This window comes from Carya illinoinensis, chromosome 16 (genome assembly GCF_018687715.1).
Source record: "Carya illinoinensis cultivar Pawnee chromosome 16, C.illinoinensisPawnee_v1, whole genome shotgun sequence".
Classification (NCBI taxonomy): Eukaryota; Viridiplantae; Streptophyta; class Magnoliopsida; order Fagales; family Juglandaceae; genus Carya; species Carya illinoinensis.
Window position 1 is genome coordinate 14,634,976 of NC_056767.1, and position 12,374 is coordinate 14,647,349.

Here is a 12,374-nt window from a genome sequence, read left to right on the forward strand (position 1 = left end):
TTTGATTTTATTTTTCTACTTATTTTACTTAGTTATTTTTACCTTGTGTTCAAATCTCTACTGTTAGATTAAAACTAAGAACACTAAGGTGAAGGCTATGATTAAAACCCTAGACCCTCCTTATTTTTCCTTTCCCTCTCTCTCCTCCCCCTCTAGCCGACACTCCCCTCCCCGTCGGTCTTCTCCTTCAAGCAGCAGCCACCCACACCTTAGCCCCTGCCCAGCTATGCGCCACTACTACCCACCAGCATGCAACCCACCATCAACCTTCCCTCCACCTCCGACCTCCACCCCCACAGCAGATCCCCTTCCCGAAATGCACCCCATGCCTCTCTCCCAAATTTCTCTCTCACACCACCTCTCCTCAGCCAGTTGCCACCACAACACTACTATCCGTCGCCACCCCTTCATGCCTTCACCGATGATTCCCCACCTCAATCCTCTTCTCTCTCCCTTCCCAAGCCTCTCTGTACGGTTCTTGATAGAACCTACTGCAATCCCACCAAGAATGCGCACCAAAAAGCAACTAACAACACTCACACAAGAACACTCAAGAATGATGAGCAAGATTCAATGGTGAATCTTGCAGAGAATCTTCGAGGGATCCTCAACCTCCAAGAATTAAAGTTCATAAAATGGTTCCATACAATTTCCCAATACAGTCCTGCTTATATACTATAGTTGTGAAGAACTAACCAACAATTGTTCTAATTCAAAATGCAATATACAAAGAATAAAATGCAGGCCATGAATTGCATAGGTGACCAAAACTTGCCATTTCATTCATCCGAAAAGCAGCACGCCAAATGCTGAACAACTTCCTTCCTCTTAACCAAAACTCACAATTTCATTTATTTCCTTCCATTCCGTTAAAACCATTACTCCCAATTCAACAACCTTACATCTGCAATCCTCTATAAACTACACTTCACTTAGCCAACTCTTCAAGCCTTGCCCAAGGCACCCGTGACAATCCCCACCTCTTCAAGGCCTTACCCACAACGCACCCGTGACAAATTTAAAGAACTATGCTAACTAAATGAGGGTATGAAACTCTGAGATTCCAAAGCAATTTCCATGAACTATCCTCAATGGAAGCTCCCACCCATTTAACCAAAACTTAAGTTGAAGCGTGGTTACCTACTTTCCTCATTCTCCTCTCCAAGATAAGCTCGACTCAAGTTGCACACTCCGTTCACTGTCAACTGGAGGCAATGTGGGTAATGGAGAGATCTGATCCCTAAGTTTTTTTTCCAAGCTTGAAACATAAAATACAAGATGGAGTTTTTAGGATGAAGGCTAATTCAACTTATAAGCCACGCTACCTATCCTCTCAAAGACTTGAAATGATCCATTTTACCTTGGAGCCAACTTCATATTGTGTCTCATGGCTACATACCTTTGTCTATAGGGCTACAACTTGAGAAAAACCCATTCACCAATTGCAAAAACTCTTTCAAATCTCTTTCTATTAGCATAGAGCTTCATTCAATCTTGGGCCTTCTTTAAATTCTCTCTTAAGAAAGAAAGTACCTCATCTCTATACTTCAATTGCTGATCTACTACTGCATTACCAGTAGTGCTTGGTACATATGTTAACAACTTTGAAGGAGGAAAGGCATACAATGCCTAAAATGGTGAAAATCTAGTCAATGAGTGCACAATGGTGTTATAACACCATTCTGCCATAGGCAGCAATTTGCTCCAACACTTTGGTTTAGATCCAATAAAGGATCATAAGTATCCTTCCACACATTTATTTAATGCCTCAGCTTGACCATCAGATTGAGGATGGTAGGCTGAGCTAAAGGCCAAAGTAGGCCCATGCATTTTGAACAATTCCTTCCAAAACAAGCTAATAAACACCACATCCCTATCTGATACAATCGTCTTAGGCACCCATGAAGTTTGAATACACCAGCAAAAAAAATCTCAGCCACTTTACTTGCAATGTAGGGATGAGACATAGGAAAGAAATGACCAAACTTAGTCAATCTGTCCACAATAGTCAAATTGATAGTCATCCCATTTGAGGATGGAAGTCCCTCAATGAAATCCATTGCAATGTCAAGCCAAGGACTTTGAGGAATAGGTAAAGGTTGAAGCAATCTTGTAGGCAACACAGTTTCATGCTTATTCATCTAACAAACTTGATACTCTTTCACCAACTTCTTTATGTCTTTCCTCATGCAATGCTAGTAGAAATCCATCTTAGGCTTCTGCAAGGTCTTGTGATACCCTACATGAACAGCTTCTGGACTACAATGGATATGCTGCAATACTTTCTATTGGAAAGGTGATGAAAGAACAATTCTGTTTAATAAAATATAAATTTTAATAAAATAATGTGATTTTCTGGTTTTAATAAAATATAAATTTATCATTAAAAAATTCTGTTTAAAAAAAAAACTGATTTAAAAATTCTGTTTTAAAACTCTACTATGTAAAAAAAAATCTGCTATAAAAAATCTGCTTTATAAAAAAAATCTGTTATGTAAAAAAAATTTGTTACAAAAAATCTATCTCATAAATTGTTAATATGCTATCTAAACAAAATTCTACTATATAAAAAACTGTTACAACACAAAAACTGAAATAAGAAATCTAGTATAAAAAAAATATGTTCTAAACTTATAAGCCTAAAAATAAAACTGCTACAAAAAAATAAAATCTACAATAAAAAAAAAATTTCTGCTATGAAATAAAATAAGTCCAAAAGTCCAATAAATTACAAGTCCAAATTTCAAATGTCTAAATTACAAGTCCAAAAGTCTAACAAATTACAAATCTAAATACCAAAAGTCTAAAATACAAATCAAAAAGTCTAACAAATTACAAGTCCAAAAGTCCAACAAATTACAAGTCCAAATTACAAATCTAAATTAGAAGTTCAAATTACAAGAACATCCAATAAAAAACCTTACAACTAGAACAAATAGCTAATAATAATAGCTATGCACGTAGGCTACTGCAGAAAGGATCAAGTACTCGACCTGCTGTGCTAAAAGCCGACTCAGAAGCCACTGTAGATATCGGAACTGCAAGAACATCTCACGCAACTTTTGAAAGCACGGGGTATCTAATATTGTTAACCTTCCACCAATTCAACAAGTCAAATTTTGGATCACTTTTTTCACATTTTTCAATTAAATACCTCTCCAATTTAGATTTACTCTTCAAAGAGTTCTCCGACTCCAACCGCATCTAAACTTTTAAAGAGATATATGATCCCATTGATCCAAAATCACCTTCACCTACCCCAGGATTTGAACTTGTAGTAGTAGCCCATCCCTCACTTGATTGGCTCATAGTTTGATCTTGTGCCCCAACATTACTTTCCTCATTTGCACAATAACTATCATATAAACGAGTCAAAACATCTTTAACCAAATCCAACAACATAAGAACTTTTGAAGTGTTATCCTCATAGAATCCTTCAAAAAGAATATCTAGACATCGCATTTTATATCGAGGATCAAGAATCAATGCAATATACAACAAAAGATTCATTTTTTCAATATTTTCCCAATACTTCTCAAATTTAGATTTCATATTAAATGCCATTGTCCTCAATTTATGAGGACCTTCCGTACACTCCAAATTAATTGCAGCATGAATTGTCGCAAGCTCAAATGCAAAACAGTTGCAAGTGACATAATTGGCCCCAGAGAAACGCAAGGTTGCATCATAAAAAAGTTTTAGAAATTTTACAAACAACCTACTCTTATCCCAATCATCCATGGTTGGAGGCCCTAATTTGGATGCCCCTCCTCTACCCAACTCACTAACACCATCATCATCCTCACTGTCATCCTCCCCAAGGCTCTTAACATATCCTGAATCTTCATCCTTTAGCTGTTGAAATGCTTTTTGAAACTTTTCAGCCCTATCCAACATCATAAAAGTGGAGTTCCAACGAGTTGGTACATCTAAGCATACACTACTTTTACAAGTAATATCGTCACTATCACAACATTGCTTAAATGTGTTCCACCTTTGTGGAGATGATTTCACATACTTCATAGCTGCTCGAATTCATGCAATTGATTGATCATATCCTTTCAACCCATCCCAAACAATTAAGTTCAAGATATGAGCACAACATCTCATATGCAAGAACTCATGTTCTAAAATCGTATCTTTTTTATTCCTTGTCTTTCTTTTGATATACAAAACTATCCCATTATTTGAACTTGCATTATCAAGTGTAATTGTAAATATTTTGGGCCTCCCCCATTCAAGCAAACACATTTCAATTTTTTTTCCCAATGTCTCACCCTTATGGTTTTCCACCTTACAAAAGCTGATAATTCTTTTGTTCATTTTCTAATCTTCATCAATAAAATGTGTGATGAGACACATGTAGTTAAAATTTTGCACGGATGTCCATGTATCCATGGTTAGACAGATGTGTTGCCCTTTAAGAGCACTTTTCAGCTTGTCTTTCTCTCTCAAATAAAGTTTAAAAATATCTTTTGCAACCGTTACACGTGATGGAATCCCATTCCATCTAGGTTGCACAACAATCATAAATTTCTTAAACCCTTCCCCTTCCACAAATTTAACAGGAAGCTCATCAATAACCAACATTTCAGCTAAGGCTGCTCTACAAGCTTCAATAGTAAAAGCAATAGATACAATCCCCCCATTGCTTTCTCCAAACTGGAAACCTAATACAAATTAGTTTCTATCCACTTTCTTAAGTGGAGACTCCTTATAGGTTTTTTCCAAGTGCTGTAACATTAATTTTGTGCCATTTATATTAGGATCACAAGCATAAGTAGCCCCGCAAAAATTACATGCAGCTCTAGGTCTTGAATTATCTTCAGTTTTAATCTTTTTAAAATAGTCCCAAACTACAGATCTTTTCCTACCACTCCTAGGACCACTAGATGGCTTACTTACATTGGAGGGTGGAGAAAGTGGATCATTAGTCGCCGTTGATTCCATGGTCTTTTGACTCATTTCCTTTGAAGGTCTTACATCACTGGGTGTTTCATTTGATTGATCCATCTATAGTAACAACAATAAATAGTATTAATATTAGATTACAATCACACACTTTATAAAATAATAGACCAAGCAATTTAAAAAACAAATTAATATTATTTAAGCCACACGCACGTACTAGTAATTTAGCAAATTACCAAAATAATGTTCATCAAATAAATAAACTAACAAAGAAAAAATATATCACATTGCTGGATCGTGTTAAACTCCAATAGATTTCTTTTTTCACTAGCCAAGAATATACTACGGTTATTACCAAAATAATATTCATCAAATAAATAAACTAAAAAAAAATATTAGCGAACTAGCAGTTAACATACACGACCATAAATGATAAATATACAAAACTACAAATAATGTATTAAATAAATGTACAAAACTACAAGCTTTCTAATTAGTCTAACTACAAGCCCCTCAACGTAATTCTGTACGCAAGTTGATTAGTCTAACTACAGCTAATGAAGTGCTCTAAGCCTCTAACTAGCTATTTCTTAGGAAGTTAGGCGTCCCTGTGTAACAAAACTACATATAATTAATGCAATAAATGATAAACGTACCAACAACAACTATCAAGAAAGAGCCTTGTAGCGTGCTTGGTCCAGCCGCCAGCGTCGAAGCAGAGAAGAAGAAGAAGAAGAAGAAGAGGAGTCGGCGCAGTAGAAAACTGGAAGCAGAAAAAAAAGTCTAGTATGGCTTTACTCTTTAGTTTAACCTAATTTGAACTGGGCTGCTGGCTGGGCCGGGTCGGGTCCTTGGGCTGTGGTGGCTGGGCTTAAAATACAGAAAAAATACACTTAAATGGTTAAAATAAGTGTCCAATAAAATAAAAATAGTACAATAAAATAAATATAAGACAATTAAAAAAATATAACAATTATATTATTAAATACAAAACAATGACTAAAACTATTATAGTATTAGTGTTAATACTACATATAATGATATTAAAACTATAAGTCTATATATAGGCTATATAGTTATACATTAAATAATATAATTATTAATAACTATTAATATTAGTATTATATATAATAAACTATTAGTATTAATACTATAAGTCTATATTAAACTATTAGTATTAGTATATAAATATTAGTATTAGTTTTAGTTATATAATATATTAGACAATATAATAATATTATTGGTAAACTATTAGTATAGTTATATCTTAGTATTAGTTATGGACCTTATGGTGAATTGGTGATTTAGTATAACTATAGTCTATATTAGACTATTAGTATCATTATAAATATTAGTATTCATTATAGTGATTATAACTACCATATAATGATATTAATATTTGTTAATTGTTATAGTGAGTTTGTTTTATTATAACTATATTACTGATAGACTATATTGATAGTATTAGTATATTAATTTAGTATTAGTATTACTATATCATTATTTTATATATGATTATTTAGTATAATGATTTATATACTAATTTATAAAATTATACATAGACTTAAAGTATAATACTAATAGTAATATAGTTTTAGATTATTAGTATTTAGTATTAGGTCATACAATTTGAATTGTATTAATATAATAGACTATATATATATATAAAATAGACTACATAGTTATACATAATAAATTAAAGAATATAACAATGCAATATAGTATTAATACTATAAGTCTATAAGTCTATATTAGACTATTAGTATTAGTATATATATTAGTATTAGTTATAGTTATATAACTAATATTAGACTATATTAGATTATATAATAGTAATAGACTATATAATAGTAATAGTATTAATATTAGACTATTAGTATAGCTATATATTAGTATTAGTTTTGGTGATTTAGTATAACTATATTAGTATGAGTATAACTATAGCCTATACTAGAATATTAGTATTAGACTATTAGTATATATGTAATTATTTTTTATGTAATTAATGATTATATAGACTTAAAGTATATTATGAATAGTAAAATAGTATTAGACTATTAATATTATTATAAATATTAGTATTAATTATAGTGATTATAAATATTAGTGATTATTTTAACTATATTATTAATAGACTATAGTGATTATTTTATATGTGATTATTTAGTGTAGTGATTTAGTTACTAAAATTAGTATAGTAGTTTAAACTTTAGTAATAGTTTATTATAGTTTATACATAGACTGAAAGTATAATATTAATAGTAAATTAGTAATATAATATTAGACTATTAGTATTTAGTATTAAGTCATAATATTTGACTATTTAGTATTAGTGATTATTTCAAAATTTAGTAATAATATTTGACTATTTGAGTAATTGTTTTTTTCTTAGTTCTTACTTCTTATAATAAAATGTTATTAATAATATATATTTATAATATTATATATTAAAAGCATATGATGAATTAATTTTTTATGTTCAAGATTAAACATTTATTTTATGAATTATAATAACATTATCTTATATATAATTATAATTTATATTATTTTATATAAAAAATATATATAATATAAAACATATTATATATAATATTAATAAAATTATATATATAAACAGTACCGGTCCGTTCCAATATTAACCGGACCGGTACTGGCCGGTTTCCTATTTATAAAAACCGGTTCCGGACCGGACAAGTCCAAAACTGGCACAACCAGTCCGGGCCGATTTTCCAGTTTGCCAAGTTTTTTTTACACCCCTATTGATTACAAATCTCAGTAAGTTAACAGGAAAATCTCACACAGGTTAATGACGCATGTGTGGTGACCCGCTTTTGAGTGTATTTTCACTGAAGGGTTATTTTATTTTAATTAATATATTAGTTTAGTTATTTTAATTTATTACGTTTAAAATTTGTTTTTAATTTATTTGTTGTTGTGTTTTATTTCTTTTAGTTGTTTTCGATTTTTAATCTCGTTTCGGCGGATTTGTTTTGTTTCCCGGAGTGAGGACTGGACCTCATCTCTTTCCTACATTTCTTTTTTTCCCTTTTTCCTTTTTCCTTTTTTTCTTTTCTTTTTTTTTTCTTCTTCTTTCTTTTTCTTTTTCTTTTTCTTTTCCTTCTTCTTCTCCTTCCTCCCGTGCGTCCCGCGCGACTCTCTCTCTCTACCCCTTTCTCTGTCCGTTTCTCTCTCCGCCCAGAACCACCGCCGCCGGCCGCCGTGCGGCACACCGCCCATACCATTCGAACCCCCTCCCTCCGGTGCACCTCCCCACCAATTCCCACCCCCATCCGGCCAGCCGTTTAGCCAGAAAACACCCTTGAAGCTCCACGGTTTTTAGCTCGATCCGCCGCCGTCGCTCCACCTCCGGCCACCATTTCTTCACCACTTCATCACCGGTCCCTTGCCGTCCTAACTCATCTATTTTTGGCCTCCAACGACCACCGGAACAGCTCCCACGAGCTAGCTTTCCTTTTTGGAAAATCCGGCCTCTCTCCGGCGTTTTCGCCGCCACCCACGGCCAACCACCACTTCCAATAGCTTCACAATCATCCCTAGGCCATTCCCTATCGATCCCAAGCCCTGGTTTGTCCCCGTTCAAAAGTGGGTATTTCACAACCCACGACCACAGTGATTTTTCACTGTAACGTTGCTTTTTCTCTGCCGTTTGCAACGCCGGGTGTTTTCTAAAATTACCGTATAGCGCTGTAAGTATTTTCCAAACCCTATTTTCAGATTTAAATATATATCGCTCATTCAATTTATTTTATTTGCTGGTCGGTTGATTCCAGACTGAGTCCGAGGAGTTCGGGGGTCGGATGGATGGAGGACGGAGTTGCTTGATTTATTGTATTATGGTTGGTTGTTTGTTTTGTGCATTGATAATTGCATTTGCATGGTACATGCACGTGTATTTTATTTTATTTGAGAAATCCTGTTTTGCTGGCGTGAATGGATTTTCAGGTGCGTGTGTCTCACGAGCCCAAGCTGGGATGGGTTATTATCTCGGTGGAGCTCCTCTGGTCACTCGGGAGTGGATAATACTGAGTGACGTCCCCTGAGTTGTCGCTGGGTGACGACGGGAGCGGGGCTAGAGGATGGCCTGGCCAGGTACGTGCTGGGCGAGTGTGACGCCCCCAAATCCCCAAGCACGGACACGGGGAAATCGAGACGTCCGGATGATGACCTCACGGGTCATCACCCTATCGACGTGTGCCAAGTGTGTGTATAAACGAAGAATGTGCACGAGAAATACGCAGCGAAAAGCAAGTCAATAACTAAGTACCAAAATTTTTCTTATTTAATACAAAGCTATTCCAAAACGTACATAAATAAAATATTACAAAACACGCATATAATATAATATCAAATACAAAGAAAGCATAACATCAGCAACCCGACGGAGCCGCATCCTCGGGCTCAGCCTCCTCCTCCTCATCCTCGAACTCTGCACCAAAAGCTACGGAACCAAAAATGGTACCGCAGGTAAGTAAAACCCAAACACCACCAGATAAAAACACATAGAACTCAAGCAACATGGATGCAAGAAAAGCCAATGCATATGTCCCGCAAAACCACATTTTTACCACGCACGCCAAAAAAACCCATTTGGCCCAATAAAAACATATCCTTAAAAACCACGCCTCGCCATTATCCCAGATAATGGCCCAAACCACCATTTTCCTAGAAAATGGATCAAAAGCCTCGAAAAATCAACATCGCCATTTTCCCAAAAAATGGCCCACATCCGAACACCATAAAAACAAACCGGTTATGCATGCACCATGATCTCCCCTAGGGATCATCCGCACACCCTGGCTCTGTGCCACACCGCAGGTAACGACTACGCATGTGACACCTAAACGAGCGATGCCCAGACTCGCGCCCCGCGCGTACCTGGCCAGGCCATCCTCTAGCCCTCACCAGCGAAGGGCCACGGAGTCGGTGAGTAGAGCGATGCCCAGACTCGCGCCCAGCGCGTACCTGGCCGGGCCATCCTCTAGCCCCGCTCCCGTCGTTGCCAAGCGACAACTCAGGGGATGTCACTCAATATTATTCACTCCCGAGTGACCAGAGGAGCTCCACCGAGATAATAACCCATCCCGGCTTGGGCTCGTGAGACACACGCACCCGAAAATCCATTCATGCCAGCAAAACAGGATTTCTCAAATAAAATAAAATACACGTGCACGCCCCATGCAAATGCAATTATCAATGCACAAAACAAACAACCAACCATAAAACAATAAATCAAGCAACTCCGTCCTCCATCCATCCGACCCCCGAACTCCTCGGACTCAGTCCGGAATCAACCAACCAGCAGCAATAAATAATTGAATGAGCAATATATATTTAAATCTGAAAATAGGGTTTGGAAAATACTTACAGCGCTATACGGTAATATTAGAAAACACCTGGCGTTGCAAACAGCGGAGAAAAAGCAACGTTACAGTGAAAAATCACTGTGGCCGTGGGTTGTGAAATACCCACTTTTGAACGGGGACAAACCAGGGCTTGGGATCGATAGGGAATGGTCTAGGGATGATTGTGAAGCTATTGGAAGTGGTGGTTGGCCGTGGGTGGCGGCGAAAACGCCGGAGAGAGGCCGGATTTCCCAAAAAGGAAAGCTAGCTCGTGGGAGCTGTTCCGGTGGTCGTTGGAGGTTGAAAATAGGTGGGTTAGGACGGCAAGGGACCGGTGATGAAGTGGTGAAGAAATGGTGGCCGGAGGTGGAGCGACGGCGGCGGATCGGAGCAAAAACCGTGCAGGCTTTGAAGGGCTTTTCCGGCCAAACGGCCGGCCGGATGGGGGTGGGTTTTGGTGGGGAGGTGCGCCGGAGGGAGAGGAGTCGACCGGTGTGGGCGGTGAGCCGCACGGTGGCCAGACGGCGGCGGTTCGAGGCTGAAAGGGCTCCGGTGTGAGAGAGAGAGAAGAGAGAGAGAGACGGGGGGGTCGACGCGGGAAGGAGAGGAAAAAAGAAAAGAAAGAAAAAAGAGAAAAAGAAAGGAAAAAGAAAGAAGAAAAAAAGAGAAAAAGAAAAAGAAAAAGGAAAAAAAAAAGAAAAGAGGTGTAGGGAAAGAAGATGAGGTCTAATCCTCATTCCGGGAAAACAACATTAAACCGCCGCAACAATATTAAAAACCGTAAACACTAAAAGAAATACAACACAACATCAAATATATAAAAAAACTAATTTTAAAATGCAATAAATTAAAATAAATAACTAATATATTAATTAAAATAAAAACAACCATTTCAGCGAAAATACAAGCGAAAGCGGGTCATCACATCCTCCTCCCCTTAAAAAACAAATTTCATCCTCGAAATTTGCAAGATCAACCACCAACTTAAAGCAAGCCACAATAAAGCACATAAACCAACTGTGACCAAGATTAAGATACATACCTTCATTATTCAAACAAGTATGGGTACTGCTCCCTCATGTCCGCTACTCGCTCCCAAGAGAAGTCTTGAGCTAACGGATCTCCCCACGCCACTTTAACCAAAGGTATCGTCTTAGACCTCAACTGTTGCTCCTTCCAATCCATGATCTGCGACGGAACAACCTCATAAGTGAGATCCGGTTGCAACTGAATAACCGTTGGGTCGACAAAGCGTGGCTCTTGCTGTCCAAAGCTCTTCTTCAGGGATGATACGTGGAAGACATCATGAACATCCCCAAAATAATCTGGCAAAGCAACTCTATAGGCGACGGACCCTACCTTCTCCAGAATCTGAAAAGGGCCGACATACCTCGGATCCAACTTCCTCTTCTTACCAAAACGCTTAACACCTCTCATGGGAGAGACTTTAAGGTAGACCCAATCACCAACTTCAAAAGATAACTCTCTCCTCCTGGTATCAGCGTAGCTTTTTTGGCGACTCTGAGCTGCCGCCATTTTATCTCTGATGATCCGGACTTGGCTTTGCATTTCTTGAATTATTTCGGGTCCAAATATCCTACTCTCCCCGACTTCATCCCAACACAAGGGCGACCTGCACTTTCTCCCATAAAGAGCTTCATAGGGAGCCATCTGAATGGTCGCATGGAAGCTGTTATTGTATGCAAACTCGATGAGCGGCAAATGGTTTTCCCAACTCCCTTGGAATTCCATGACACATGCTCGCAACATGTCTTCAAGGGTTTGAATTGTGCGCTCTGACTGGCCGTCTGTCTGCAGGTGATATGCAGTACTGAACTTCAACTTAGTACCCAAAGCTGCCTGCAAACTCTTCCAGAACTGCGACGTGAACCTCGGGTCTCGATCCGACACTATACTCTTTGGTATGCCGTGCAGCCGCACTATCTCCTTGACATACAAGCGGGTCAACTTACCCAAAGAGTCGGTGTTATTAACAGGCAGAAAATGAACACTCTTCGTTAACCGGTCAACAATTACCCAAACAGAATTTTTCCCACTAGGCGTTCTCGGCAAACCCACTACAAAGTCCATCGTGATGTC